Source organism: Corvus kubaryi, unplaced genomic scaffold (genome assembly GCF_017639235.1).
Source record: "Corvus kubaryi isolate FWS band 111438036 unplaced genomic scaffold, C.kubaryi_AGA036_p1.0 37334, whole genome shotgun sequence".
Classification (NCBI taxonomy): domain Eukaryota; kingdom Metazoa; phylum Chordata; class Aves; order Passeriformes; family Corvidae; genus Corvus; species Corvus kubaryi.
In genome coordinates, this window is record NW_024581108.1 from 2,173,648 (window position 1) to 2,188,742 (window position 15,095).

General features: G+C 51.2%; 1 protein-coding gene across 1 annotated transcript in view; it reads left to right on the top strand.

Moving 5' to 3' along the window:
* Positions 1 to 33: 33 nt before the first annotated feature.
* TMEM121 (transmembrane protein 121) overlaps positions 34 to 15,095 on the top strand; it is a 38,951-nt gene continuing 23,889 nt past the window's right edge. Inside the window, exon 1 of the mRNA XM_042029840.1 lies at positions 34 to 136. The gene's annotated coding sequence lies outside the window, so the exon portion shown is untranslated. The remainder of the gene's footprint in view (positions 137 to 15,095) is intronic.

Sequence of the window (15,095 nt, forward strand, 5' to 3'; positions counted from 1 at the left end):
ATGGGCTGAGCGCCGGGCGGCCGGGGCTCCTCGGCCCCGGTGGGGGCACCCGCCCGCCCGCCCGGCGCAGCACCCGGCTCCGCACCCGGCACACGGATTTACGGCGCGGACTGCAGCCTCCGGAGCGGCCCGGCAGGTAAGGCACGCCGGCGGCACCCGGGGGCCTCGCTGCCCCCGCCGCGCGGCGCCGAGCATCCCCCCTCCTCCGCCCGGTATCGCCTCGCCGGGCTCTGGACGCGGCGCAAGTTTCCCCCGTTGCGGTCCCACCGGGCATCGGCTTCCCGCTTTCGCCCCCTCGCCACTCCGCCAGCGGATGCTGCAGGGATGGGGCTGCCCCGGGCTGCGCCCCTCCGCCGGCCGCTCGTCCTCCCCTCCGCTCCCCGCTGCGCCCGCACCCGCCGAGCCCTCCGGCGGGACAACGGCGAGGGCCGGGATCCCGCTCGGGACCGGCCGCAGTGGCGAGGAGCCGGGTACGCAGCCAGTGGTGGGGGGAGAGCGGAGCCGGCTGCTCGGGCTGGTGCGGGAGAAGCTTCTGTTGCTCTTGGACCAAACTTGGCTTCGGGGAACCTGGCCTCGGGGTGGGAGCTCCGAGAGGGACCCGTGGGACGGGGGAGCCCCGAAGGGCATGCCCAGAGCCTGCCGCTGCTCAGGGTGCGGGTGTCTCGCCCCACGGGGTCCGTCCCGCTCCCGGGGATGCTCCCCGCTAGGCCTTGGCTGGAGGATGAGCATCGTGCTGGAGCTCGGTTCTCCGCAGGGAACGGGGAGTCCTTCCAGCCTCCTGGCAGGGCTAAGTGTTGGGGAGGCTCGGGATGCTCCCGTTTCCACCTTGGAAACACGTCCCCTTTGCAGTCGACCTCAGAATGCGAGTGTGGGAGAGGGGACATAGCCCATGGGCGAGGTGGCACAGCCGGAGCCGTGAGGAGGGGGCAGGTTTCCCTGGGAGTGCCGAACATGTTCTGAGCGAGACTTTCCCTCTCCTAGCCCGGTGGCAGGGACGCTGCCCACCTGCGCCCCTGATGTGCACCAGGGGACGTGGGTACTGCTGGGCGTCCTGCCTTGCCACTGCTGTCGGGGGCGGATTTTACCGGGGTGCTTCCCTGTGCGTGGAAGATCCCTGTTTGCAGCCTCTTCCCTCTTTTCCCTGCACGGTGGCAGACTGTCACCATCGGTCGTGCAGACGGGCTGTGCGGCTGAGCTGTGACTTCCCGTGGGCGTGGGGGCATCGATCTGTGGCTCTGCCTTGCAAAAGGGAAGGTGTGCTCAGCCCAGCGCATCTCCTGGGGAGCCCGGTCCTGTGCTCCTGCTCTGGAGAGACGTCAGATCTGGAGTCCTCGCTCTGGACATGCCGTTGTCACACTTCTCGTTGGGCAGCCGGGCAGCTGGCACGAGGTTTCAGGTGTCCCGTGGTGATTTATGCCAGGAATTTGGATGCCTCTAGTTGTGAGCCCCCTTCACAGAGGCCCGCAGTAATGCCCACAGTCCCAGTACAATCTCCTCCACGTCTCCCAGGCTTGCTGTGCCCCACGGGTCCTGCGCAGCTCCTTGCTGTGCCAGCACTGATGCTGAGTTGGGCTGCATCCTGGCTGCGGGGTGCCCACCCTGTGGCTACAGATCACAGGTGGCACTGGGCTTCCCCCAGGTGCCTGTTGTGTGGCAAAGGGTGCCCTGGGTTTATCTGCAACAATGGATGTGAGTACAAGAGTCTGATTGCTGTGTGCAAAAATCCTCCTCCAGAAATCCCCTTCTCCCAAGCATCACTGACATAAGGTGAAATAAGCACAGATTCTGCAGTTTTAGGGCTCTCTATGGGTTTTGCCGCAACCAACAGTAGACGGGGCTGAATATAAACCAGATTTTTATCGGTTTCCCTGGGTTTTTATCTGTTTCCCAATGCAAGACTCTTGCTGTCAGAATGAAAACAGATGTTTGGCTGCCTGTTTAAGCCAGAAATGCCTCTGGTTAGGACACTAGCAGTATTAGGATCTCCAGCCCCATCCCATTTACCTCAGTGGCTTCAAAGGCTGCCTGAGCATAACTGCTCTTAAACTCCTCTGGTTGCTGCCAGAGAGGTTTCCCCTGCTCCCTTTAAAGGATAATAAGGGAAATATATACAAAAATCCGTGCAAATGGTGGAGGAGGGTCTCAGAGTGATGTGCTGAGGAAGTGAGCATGGCTTGGCACAGCGTCTCAGCTGGAGCTCTAGTCTGGCGCTGAGTCCCCAGTGCTGCTTCGCTGTGTCCTCATCCAGCTCTGGGTGCCTTGCTGTGCACTGCAGGCTCTCCAAGGAGCTCTTCAGAGGAAACCCGGTGGAGATTCTGGGCCCTTGCTGTGGAGGCGCAGCAGCAACAGTGGGATGAATACCCATCCCCAGGAGTGCTGTGTACACACACCCACCTGGGAGACAGCCCTGCTTACTCTGTTCTTTAGCACATGGACCCAGAGAGAGAGTGCTTTCCCGTGTCTGCTTTTGTGTTTTAACAAATGGATTGCTATTTTGCTGTGGGACACCTAAAAGTACGTCCTGTGCATGGGGTTGGAGCTCATCAACCTGCTGGTTTTGTTGTAGCTATCCTGACAGTAATGCTGCCTGGGGGTGGTGGCAGGAGGGTCCGGCAGGTCCTGCTGCAGGCTCGGGGTGTCCTCCTTTGTGCACAGGGGTACAGAGCAAGGTGGCACTGGCCCAAAAGGCCATGGCAGGGCTCTGCTGAATCCCAGCTCCCGGGGTGCTCCTTTTACCTGTGCAGCTCACTGCTGGTGCCCTGACAAGTAACTTTGTGTGTAAATGGGGATTTCTTCAAAACTCCTGGGAGGAGCAGCTGACAACAAATAGCTTAGTGGCAAAAATGTGTGTGTGTGAACTACAGTCTAAACGGGAGAGGGAAAACATCCAGTTACAGAACTAATGCAAATGGAGTTGGCTTTCATCTCTCCCTGCAGCATCCTTTGTGGAAGGCATTTGCATTTCCCCAAAGTCCGTTTGCTACCTATCCTTCAAGCAAATCCAGAGCTAGAGAGCAGAGGAAAGCCTGTTTACAAGGTGTGGGGTGGCTTGCCAAATCTGGAGAGAGCTGAACTCAAAATATTTGATAATGAAAAGCCTTATTTTAAGGTAGCAACACTGAACACAGCAGGGGATGGCACACACAGACTGCGGTCTGTGCTCCACTATTGAGTTCAGGGTCGGGGCGCCATTCCTGAGCTCCTGCTGCACCATTTCATGCAGGTGACCCATCCAGAAGGGTGATGGGGAGAAGGGGGGCTCATAAATTCCTCTGACCTCCCCCTGGCACAACTCCGGAATGACACTGGGTTTTATGCATTCCTGCAAGTGGATGCTGGAGCTGTCCAGCATCACCCTGTTATATATGTGGGAAGACTCCTGTGGCTCCCATCAAAGATCCACGAGCCCTGGGGTTCTCAAGTGTCCTCAGTGGTGTGGGGGGCTCCTGCAAACAGCTCCAGGGTGGACTGCTGCCATTCCGGAGGGAGCCTCCAGCCCAGAAGACACAAACAAAACAGGATTTCAGGAGCACTCCAGCAACAGCTATTAGCTATGCTAAAAGGATTAACAGCTCTGCAGGACTCATCAAGTGTTTAAAACGTAACTCAAGCATCAAAGGCGACTCTTACAGGCTCACATTTTCACATCAAGAAACTGTGAAAATTTCTATCCAACTTAATTAAAACATTCACTCGGCTCGTTAAAAATAAAAAAAGACAAAACAAAGGCCTTTTTTCCTTAAGTACCAAGCCATTTTGAAGAGAGGAGTTTACAGCAAAGTATGCATATTTCTTTGTTATAGAATCACCTTTATGAAAGTCTCCTGTCTCCAGATCACTGTCTGACTAAACTCAAGCTTTCCAAAAAGGAAATAAATACGGTTTTGGTATTGTTTTTGTTGTTATGCTTTTTCCCTGGCTAGGGACCACAGAAGAGACATGAAAAAGTGAGAAAAGCTTTGTAGAGAAAGTTAGATAAGAGGGTGGGGGAGTGTCAAAACCAGACCTATAATAGGAAACAAGCCACTGAAGTGCTGGTGAAAGTACCTTTTATCTTGAAGGCTCCAAGTGCTGTGCAGTGCATGCACACAAGAGCTGAAAAATAATCAACAACAACTGGCATCACCACCTTTGCCGGCAGGAGAGTCACCCCAGGCAGGTCACTGGCTCACTCACCATCGGTCCCTGACTGCCTCTCTGCTTTGTCTGGATTCATTTTTGGGCCACTCACTTGAAGAAGGACATTGAGGTGCTAGAGCAAGTCCAGAGAAGAGCAGCAAAGCTGATGAAGGGTCTGGAGCACAAGTCTGATGAGGACCAGCTGAGGGAATTGCGGGGCTCAGCCTGGAGAAAGGGAGGCTCAGGGGGGACCTTATGGCTCTCTACAACCACCTGAAAAGAGGGTGTGAAAAGGTGGGAGTTGCCCAGTTCTTCCAGGTAATAAGTGACAGGGCAAGAGCAAATGGCCTCAAGGTTTGCGAGGGGAGGTTTGGGTTGGATGTAAGGGAGAACTTCTTCATGGAAAGGATTGTCAAGCATTGGAACAGCTGCCCAGGGAAGTGGTTGAGTCACCATCCTGGAGGGATTTAAAAGATGTGTAGATGTGGTCTTAGGGACTTCATAGTGGTGAATTTGGCAGTGTCAGGTTAGTGGTTGGACTCTACAATCTTAGCAGCTTTTTCCAGTCTAAATGATTCTATGCTTCTATGATTCCATGGCTGAGGTGTGATGTTGCTTATCAGCGCCTTCCCAAGCCCCTTTCCCTGTGTGCTTGGTCCTGGTCAACATCACAGCCACGGGGCTGTGACTGAATTCTCCTTCCCTGTGATGTGTGCCAGGTGACAATGGGTCAACCCCAGGCTTCAGCATATACTCACCCTGGCCACTCTCATCCTCCTCAGAGGCCTCAGTTATTTCAAGCACCCCGGGGAGATGTAAAATAGGTAGTCAGAGTCCCCAGAGTTCCAGTACACCTGGAACGGTGCCACTGGAATTATGGGTGCATTAAACACAGTCTTTAAACTTAATAAACGCTTTTTTGACTTTCATAGAGGCCTTGAACATGATAGGATTTCATCCCATTATGTTAATTTTCTTGGTTTTGATTGATAATGAATTAGTGTTCCTCCCCAAAGGAATAGACACGTCCTCTCTTTCCTCTTGTTTGTGTGTGAGTTTGATTTCTCCCCCTTCACACTGTCCTGCCTGGTCAGAGTGCTTGGAAGGGCAGTGCTGAGAAATGCCACGAGGAGCAGTGCTGCTCCTGCTGCAGCTTCCCAAGGGGATTTGCAGCACCTCTTCCTTCTTGCCTTCCCACCTGGCCATTTTCTTGAGGCAGACTGTAGGACTTGAGCAAACAGCCTCCTGCCCCTGGGAACCCTCTGGGCTGGGCCAGCTGTGTGTTCCCGTGCCAGGGACAGCAAGCTGCTGTCGCACAGGGCTGGTGGCATGGGAAGGTGTGTGAGCACAGACTTTACAACCATGTACTCAGTGCACGGTCGGGATGTGAAATGCAGGAATTAGGAGGTAGACAGGGTTTTTCCATCAAATGTTTATAGCACTTTCCTCACTATGTGTCTAGACATAGCTATAACTGAGGGAGAGGGCTATTACCTAGGAATAAAAGCACTGAAACCAGCCCTGGAGAGCTTGTCGCTGTGTTTCCAAGGAACTGGGAGATTCCTTATGATTAATGTAACAATATCAAAGGCTATAAACTCACCACAGCTGGGTACTGAGTCAGGGGACACACTTAAAATGTACCTGCCACTTGCAGCTTAGACTTAGCATTAACTGTGGTCTCTTGCCAGTCCTTGGCCATTCCAAGGGCTGCCACTTGTTTACAGATCAGGGGTTCAGCTCTGCTGACTCCACCAACTCCAGTGGCATCGTAAAACAGCCCAGTGGTCGCCAAGGTCTAATTACTCATTACAGTGTGGACCAGTGGTGGTGTGGAGGAGAGGAGAGGTCGTGAGTGGAGCCCAGGCTGTGTAGCTCATGGGGAAACTGCCTTCACACCTGATAACTTGAGGTAGGAACAGCAGGAGCTGTGTGCATGGGAGCTCCTGTGCAGATGGGAAGTGCTTGGGAACTCCTCCCAGAATGTGCAGTCTCCACCCCAGTCCTTTTGATAGAGGTGGGAAAAGTTATACTGCAGGGATCTTATTCTTTTGGATGCAAATTCTGCTCTCTGCAAATTCTGCTTCTGCCATGTCCAGCACAGCAGGGTCTCAGTCTGCCTAAGGCTTTGCCATACTGTTATAGCATCAGTAAAAGTAATAAAGAAGAGAATGGACTCCCTGGAAAAATACCACGAAGCAAACCACTGACACACTCCTGGCAGTGTCCACAGTGAAAGCCCAGAGAATTACTTTTTTCAGCTAAGAGTAGCCTACCTACAGTAGTCTGAATGATGGAGTGAAGTGGCAGGGGATGTCTCTTCTGATCCCTTGATTGAATTAGAGGATGAAAAAGGGAAGGGAAAGGGTCACACTGACGGCTGGGACCTTTTGGTACCTGCTAGCCTATGGCTGATCTGCCTTCTGAGGGAGGAAGGATGAGAAACAGCAGCATGGCAAGTGGTTGGTGCAGAATGCAGGAGGTGGGAAATTTGGGCCAGCACCTGTGTACCTGCAGGAGATGCTCCCCAAGCTGGGTTTCCTCCCCCAGTCAGGTTTCTTCCTCCAGATTAGGTTTCCTCTGCAGATCGTGCACCGTGCCCAGGCCTTGTACTCCTGCAGAGTTTTCTTGTGTCTCACATTCAGGATTAGGAGGCACTTGGGTAACATGGCCCTCCAAATACCTAAGACCTATTAAAAATTGCTCTCATTTGACTCCACAAACAGTGCCATTGGGAATACAGCAATGCTTCTGGGATGTGAGTAAATATTGGCCTTGAATGAAGTTGTGGATAATGGGAGATAAGTTATCAACAGCTGTTTAACTTCATATTACTTCCATGCAAGATAACACTGAGCTTTTGCAAGAGGTTAATAACCAGATGCAGAATCCATCGCTGCAAACACAGGCACCTGGCAAAGTGCATCCATAATTTTTCCACTGGAGTGTTATTACAGCTGAAGGAGCATGGTAGCAGGGAAATGTGCCGGTCAGTCTGGCTCCAGTGGCACCACAGGTGATGTTGTTGAGCTTGTGCAGTGATCAGGAGGACAAGGGTACTTTCCTGTGGGTCTGGCTCCTCCAGATCGAAGGGGTTAGGATGGCATCATTATCTGGTTGTATTAACAGAGCTTTTGTTGCTGCTAATCAAGCTTGAATCCCTGTGCTGGGCAATGCCTGTATTGCATGTCTGAGCACAGTGACCACAAAGCAGAGCGTGAAGGAGGACAAGCAGGCATTAATACAGATATTTAGAAGGTGGTGTTCAAAACATGAAGTGTGCACCAGTTGTGGATCACAGGATCACCACAAAAAGGAATGCAGCTGATGCTAATCAAGATTTTAACCCAGAGTTATGGGTCCGCATCATCTTAGATGGCTACTGGTCTCTGGTATGGCTGTTCCAGCCTGCTGTTGGACCTGTAATTCCATGGAATTCGAGGAAGAGGTTGGCAAAGACCAGAGGCACTCAGGGAGATTGGAAAGGCTCTGTTAGCGAGCAGCACTTGGCTCTGCAGCCACCAGGCTTCTCTGCAGAAGGACTCCTTCCCAAGCGTGTCACTGGCTGTGGAGTTGGGGCAGAGAAGGTATCTCCAGCCACCTGCCCATTGCCACAATGCAGGCCTACACTGGCTGTTTTAATTACATTCCTCTCAGTTGATCCTGGCCATGGATGCTGCAGACTTTCAGCACTCAGATTCACAACAAGTCAGAGCCAAGGGAAGAGTTGGGGTGGGATGTGGAGGGAGTGGACCACTGCCTGCTCTCCTCTGCCTGCTGGGCCCATGGGGCTCCTCAGTGCTCTCCCTGCTGATCAGGCAGACACGAGGTTGCCGGTGTCAATGCCCGGCTGGGACATGCCTTGGATGTCTCTGAGGATACCGACTGGCTTGACTGAGCCCTCGGCAGGGGCTCCTGGCAGAGCTGGGCTGGCTTTCAGTGCTCCTGGCTCCCAGCCCCTGCTTTATCCAGCAGACCACACTGCTGCTCAGCAAAGCTGGCTGCAGATGCTAGGACAGCAGCTGCAGTCCTATTGATCCCTGTGGGGATGATAAGCCCAAATGAAGACCCTTGGGAAATCAGCACAGAATACAAAAATCTGGCTGCAAAGCAGAGGCTCAGACTGTGACAGCTCTGCAGACAAACCCATGTGAGAGTCCAGCTGTGCAGAGCATCCACAGAGAACCTGCTTTGAACATGGATTTGATGTTTGGGATACATAAGGAAATCTTTGTTGCTTTGCATGAGCCCATCACACCTTTTCGTTCTCCCATTGGAAGCATCTGGATGCAGATCCAGGTCCTTGTACCCAGGGAGGGAGCAAATCCTCAGCTTCCCTGGGATGAAGTGGGTTGCTCAGGTTGTGAGGCTGGAGTGAACAAACAGATGAGCAACTTGGAAACATGCAGACTTCTTATGGTCTCAGGGCTGGAAGGTTCAGAGGAACACTATGGCCCCCCCATGGAAGAAGCCTCTCCTTGTCCCAGCACTGCACTGGCTGTTGCACAAGTAGATGGGAACACGTGTGTTTTCAGGCCATGCCATATTCCTGGTATTTATACCCTGCTGGAATAGCTGGGAGCAGGGGCTGTGTGTGCTGGAGGCAGTCTGGCCTTGCTCACTCCAGGCTCCAGGTGCTTTTGGGCCAGCACCATTAAATGGCTCATAGCATTACTTGCTTAGGCAAGCACATCTCTGGAGTCTTGCTAGTAGCTCCAGTTAAGAAGAAAGCTGTGTTACTAATCCTCATATATAGCTGCTTTTTTCCAGCTGAAGCATTCCAGCTGAACTTTTCCCCCTGTGCTGTTTGCAAACCAGGCGGAGTGCGAGCGTGCCCTCACCCTTCCCACACACCAGACACAGCAAGGCAGCAAGCAAATGGCAGGTCTATGGTTGTCCTTAGCAATTAGCAACTAGCTCCAGCTGCCACTACTGCTGCCCTGGGATGACTTTTCTGTTCCCTGTGGAACATTTCATTTCTGCAACAGCAGCAGAGCCAGGAGATGCAGGTTTGCTTTTTTTATAGCCACGCCTTGCCTTTGCTCATCATTTACCCAGCAAGGTTAAATTGTAGTCTGAAATCAACTTTATTATTAAAGGTCCTGAGTTCTTGAGTTATTAAAGGTAGGACAGCCTGGGTTGGCCCTTGTGGACTTGCATGCCTGCATTTAAAAAGCAAAGGAAATTCCTGTAGATGTGCCAGCAGCACCTCATGCTAAGGCTGGTCAAGTTCTATGCCCAAGTGAGTGCTCCCTGCTGTGGACTGTAACCTTGTGATTCTCTTCTGGAGCTGGATTTTAAGCTCCTGCTGAAGTTTGCCTTTGCAAGCAAGATCCTGGCTGGCAACAGCTTCCTTGGTTTTCTGCATTTCCAGGAGAACCTGCTGCGTCGTGGCTCTGCTGAGCAGCACCTCCCCTTGCCCTGTGCACTTGGGCTCCTCAGTCTGCTGGTACCGCTCACCAGGGATGCTACTGAAGTTTATGCTGCTGCTACACATCCTTTTCCTGGGTAGCTTCCACATAATTAATTTACCTGTGGAGCTACTGGCTCCTGTTTCGAAGCTTTCTTTTAATTGCTTTGTGAAATATCCAGCTTCTCATTTACTCTTGTTTGAGTTCCCTTGACGTGTCTTAAATTTCGGGGAGCATGACTGCTGGTTTTCAGTGTGCAGCGCAGCAGCAAACCACCTTGGGCTCCCTGGTAATGGGAATGTCTTCCTTCCACTCCTCCCATCCCTCTGCTAGTTACAGCAATATAATCACTGGTTTGTTCAGTTCTTATTTCCATGACAGAAATCAATCTCGTGTTTTCTTTGGTTCCTCCTTTGATTTCTTGGCTTTTCTGATCTTCCCACATTTTCTGCAGCTACATAACTCATCCAAACTAATGACCAGCAGTTTTTCACCTCAGGTAGCATCATGTGCCCTTAGACCCTGGGCATTGCTTGTGCCTCTCTCGCTCAGAGTGGAGGTCATGGTGGGGCTAATAACCTCGTAATTAGTTCTGTCCTCCTTATAAGCAGGCTTTGGCAATGAATCCTTGCAGTCCTACATGGGTCTTGCCTCAAATTCATGGGAACTTCACGAGAGTAGCATTGCTTTGAACTCCTTCACACCAAGTCTAGCAGGGGGAGTATAGGAAATTTATAGTTGCAAAAGAACTTTGTGAAGTTGCATTATGCTCCATTTCCTTGGCAAAGGAAAATGCCAAGAAAAATAAAACCATGCAGGGAAAAGGGAGTAAAGAGTGGAGAAAAATGCTGCAGACATAAAAGGATAAAATGCTGAATGGGACTGGAGAACTGACAGCCTTAATGTGGACTTGGGGGGAATTTATAAACCTGAAGCCAAGTAATCACAGAGCCTGGGTAGTATAGGTGACTATTGGGACTCATTGCTCTTCATTAACCTTCCAGCCACCTGGGTTCAGGTGTCAACTCAACATTAAACCACAGCCGATCAAAACTTCCTCTGCTTGAAAAATTGTGGGGTAATTGCATTTTCAGGTGACTGAATGTGATTTTATGAGATCTGTGCCTTCCTCAATATTGTTAAATCATTCAATATCAAAAATCAGAAAATGGATATTTGGGCCTGAATCAAGTTCTGGGCTCCAGCCATAAAGAGCTGAAAAAATGCTGTTGTGTTTATTTGTAAGTGAGGAACCTGTATTTTTCCCCATGTGCCATGGGGCCTTTCTTGCCCCTGCCTCACAGAGAACTCAGGCAGGATCCAGGCACTGCCTTGCCCAGAGGGCAACATAGAAAGCAACTTCAATAATTTCTACAGTGAATAACCTTTTTTTTTCACCTGTATCTGCTGGGAATGCTCTCCCCTGACCTGGAGGTACAGGAGTGCACAGGGAGAGCATAAGAAAGATGCCATCAAGCTGGGAAAATTGCCTGGCTCGAGTAGCTGTGGGATGAGGGTCGTCTATCATGGCTGTTCATTTGTTCAGGAGAGAAAATGGAAGCGGGTCCAGAGAGCGAAAGAGGCTTTCCCAGGATAGCTATGACTCGTCAGGGGCTGAGAGAGACATGCCATGCAAGCCCTGGGCCTTCTGTTTTAGATCTGGGTTGCTTATCTGGAATATAGAAATTACTGCCTGGGATGGCAGAGTGTCAGGTGAAAGCTGCCAAGCAAAGCATTACTTCAGTGGATGCTGGGTGAGGAGTGCGTACCTTGGAAGAAGTGGTGGAAGCCTGGATGAGCAGCCTGGCTGCAGGCAAAATGACCGAGTTTGGATGCACAGTGAGTGCTAATGCCACCACAGCACCCCTGAGCAAGGATTTTCAGTTCCACAGTGGCCCCCCACAAAATTCATGGCCACTGTACAGCACAGGGTGACCGACCACACTTTTGCATTCCATCGACAGCAGAGCCACCTGCTCAGATCGAGTTGTAGACAAAATGTGTGTGATCAGGTGGCAGGGTTCTTGTAGCATCCTAGAAACTCCCTGGGACCCTTGCCCTGAGTGCTTGCCCTACACACGCCGCAGGGGAGTTAAAGAACCCTCCTAAACTTTCAGCCTGGTGCAGCCTGGTGAGCTCTGCCCCCCCTCCTCCACTGGGGTATTCTCCAGTGGGAGGTTTTAGGGTAATACAAAATCACACCAGTAGCTTCTACTGGTCTCCTGCATCCTTTTATTTGGTTTAAAACAAAGTGTTTGCAAGTCATCACTGGGAATTCATCGTCAGCCATCTGTCATGCTTAATTGGGCTGTCCTGTAAAATATCTTGCATATAAGTAAATCAAGAAGAGTGGGGCTCATAAAAGGGCCAGTGTGTGGCACACTGATGTTATTTATAGGCTTCTCTGTGGTGCTCATCACCATGGCAGCTGTGAAGGTCGATACTGACACTTGGGAGGGAACACCACGTATGTTTTTAGAAAGCCAAGTGTATGAGATGAAGTGGTGCTTATGTGTTCCAGCGGAGCTGGGAGACAAGGGCACAGTGTCCTGCAGGGAGCCCCCAGCCCCAGGACAGTGGGGTGAGGGGAAGGGGACATGGCAGGCAATAGCAGGTCTGTGGGCTAAGGCTTCTGGGGTTGTAGAGCCCATAGCTCTGGTGCCCTGGGTGCTGCATCCTGGCATCTCCTTGGGGAAGTGGGGAATAAGCCAAAGGGGACAAAAGTACTCATGTGGAAGAGGCTGGAGATCCCTTCATGTGGTTTCTCCTCTTCAGGATGAAGCCCTCACTTACCAGCCTGTTTTTCCTACCTTTCTGTTTAATTATAATGAAGCCAGTGGTGATTGCTCCACAAGCATCCAAGAGAAGCTTACTTTCTACAGGTGACTTTTCTTATAACATTCTTTCTTCTTAAAAAGTAAACAACAGCAGCATCTCGTCATGTCAGTTCTGTAACTGGCACATAAAAATCCTGCTCCAGCCACATCCAAGCAGAGCTGGTTTGAGCATCTGCACCTCAGTCTCCACCTGGAAAGCAGCCCCTTGCAAAACTCTTACCACTCCCAGCAGCACTGCTGTCTCCAGCAGCAGTGCTCCAAAATGACTCTCAGTGAGATGTATAGCAAACCCTCAGTGTGGTCCTTTTATTACAAACTGCCTGGTCTCTCAGCTGAGCCAGTGATCCCAGTTCCTCCAAATGCCTGGCCAGGCTCTTTCAGTGGATACATCTTCATCTTCTCACCTGCATCAGAGTGTCACAGCTCAGCCTTGACCCCAGAAATCCAGGGCTTTAGCCAGTCCTTCATGCATCTCTCTCCCTGTCTGAGAAGAGCCTTCTATAAACCTGCATCTTCCTTCTACTAAACTAACTGTGACTTTCCCATCTGTAGTCAGGAGTTTTTTATCTTAAGGATGAGCAGAAGTCTCTTGAAAGGGGCTGTTTCGTTTCTCAGCAGTGTCCTGGTGCTCACAGTGCCTTTCTCATCATCCCTGCTCCTCTGCAGCAGAAACCAAACTGTGCCTGTTCTCCCATCCTATGTAGATAAGCAGGTGCTTCTTCCCATCCTGCTCTTGTCTCCTCTCCTTGCTCCCCATGGGCAGCCTTAGTTCCTGGCTGCTGTTAGCGCTGGACCTTTTGTTTCCATGAGGTAAACGCTGTATCCCCAAGACAGCCGCAGCCAGGGAACGTTCCTCAGGAAAGCCCCAGGGGACATAAAAGTCATTATTTAACTCACTGTTTCCACCTGTTGATGGCAACAGCATTTCTATTGCTGCAGGAGCACGGGGGCCCTCACACACAAGTTTGTAAGCATTCAATTTATGCTTTCTTCATAACAGTGAAGTGCCTTTGCCAAAGGCATTTAGTTAAAGAGTTGAAGTAAATAAACTCACTGGAATTTTTTCTCCCTGGGAAAGTCAGGGGTTGTCCTGGAGCTTCTGCAAGCACTCCACTAACATTTACTGCCCTGGCATCCACTGTTAGTCCCACAGACATGAGGGGACCTGCTCGTGGAAATGAGCCCACATGGGTAATGAGTGTTAGGGAGTTGGTGTGATGCTTTCCCTGCCTCCTACAACTCCATTCAAGAGCTCTTCTTGCAGAGCAAATACATGGGGTCTTTTTTTGCTCTAAGACTTATACGGTTGTTAAGCTTTCTACAGTGGAAAAAAGATTGCAAGGCAATTCAGCTCTCTAGCAAGGTCATGAATCCATGTAGATGTTATGAATGGAAACGATATGCATGTGCCCTGGGCTTTGCCCAATCATACCAAGCAGTAATACAAGCCAGGATGAAAATAAATCTTAATACCAACATGCCCTACATGAAGCAAATACTTATTTTACATAAAACCTAATTTTAGCATGTCAAGACTGTGGCCAATCCACTTTGTCTCACCATGAGTTAGCATAATGACATACATATAGGTATGAATATATATATTTGTAAACATACTCTTTCCCCCCCTATTTTTTTGCTGAATGCAAGTGCCCCAAGAGGCAGAACTTGCTGTCTCAGCGGGGAATCTTTCTGCACACTCACAATCCTTCCCTCCCTTGCCTGAGCACAGGGAAGGCAGCACGGGCACCCAGCCCTGCCATATTACACAGAGTGATTTGTCTGGGCAGCAGCAGCTAAGAAATGCCAAAGCATGGCTTTAGTGCTGACTGGGATCAACTGGATAGAACAAAATGCTGATGGGTGTCAGGCCCTGGGGATGCTGGCAGGGGATGCTGCCTGCAGCCCTGCCTCCCTCACTGGCCACAGCTGGCCCTGCTGTAGTGATCTCAGTGGTGGCAAAACAGCAGCATCAAAATGCTCTGCAGCATGGGATTCACCAGTGTGCACGCCCTTTGTCTGATACCCTCGGAGAGAGAGAGTGGAGAATGCCAGAGGTTGTGAGGGAATGCCCTAAGGGAGTCATGATATGCTCAGGCTTTCCAAGTGCTTTGGAAAAAGTAGTGGAGAGCTTTGCTTTTCAGCAAAAAAATAAAAGTCCTTTCTGGCATTATGCTTTCCTGCATCCTCCCCGTGTGGTGTCGGAGTTCATTTATGCAGCTGTATTAACTTTCACTTCACCTTTTCGTGCTGCTTCCTTCCCCCACACACTTTATCCTAGGAACAGCCCAGACTCCTCCACCAGGGCTGGTTTTATAAGAAGAGTTTGGATGTGCAGCAGCAGGGTGGTGTCAGCAGGAGCCTGTCTCATTCCTTCCCAACCATGCAGTGATTCACAGTGGCCTGTGCCAGCCAGCTGTGAGGGGCCCTGAGGACACCCCACAACCACAGCCACGCTGGGGCTCTCACAGCTGCTCCCCGTGATGCTTCTGCCTGTCTGCATCCTTTGGGATGTGAGTGTGGGACTGGTGGCCCCCATGGTTGCACCAGGAGCCTTGTGGTCCCTGCCTCCTGGGAAGGCACCAGGCTGACGTGCGGCTGCGGGAGGATTTTGGCTTGCACTGGCAGCCAGTGAGGAGTGTCTGGCGCTGGTGGCTGGAGACAAGGCTCTGCCTGTGAGCCAAACTAGGCTCGGAAGCCAAAAGCAAAGTGAAAGGCATGGCTTTGG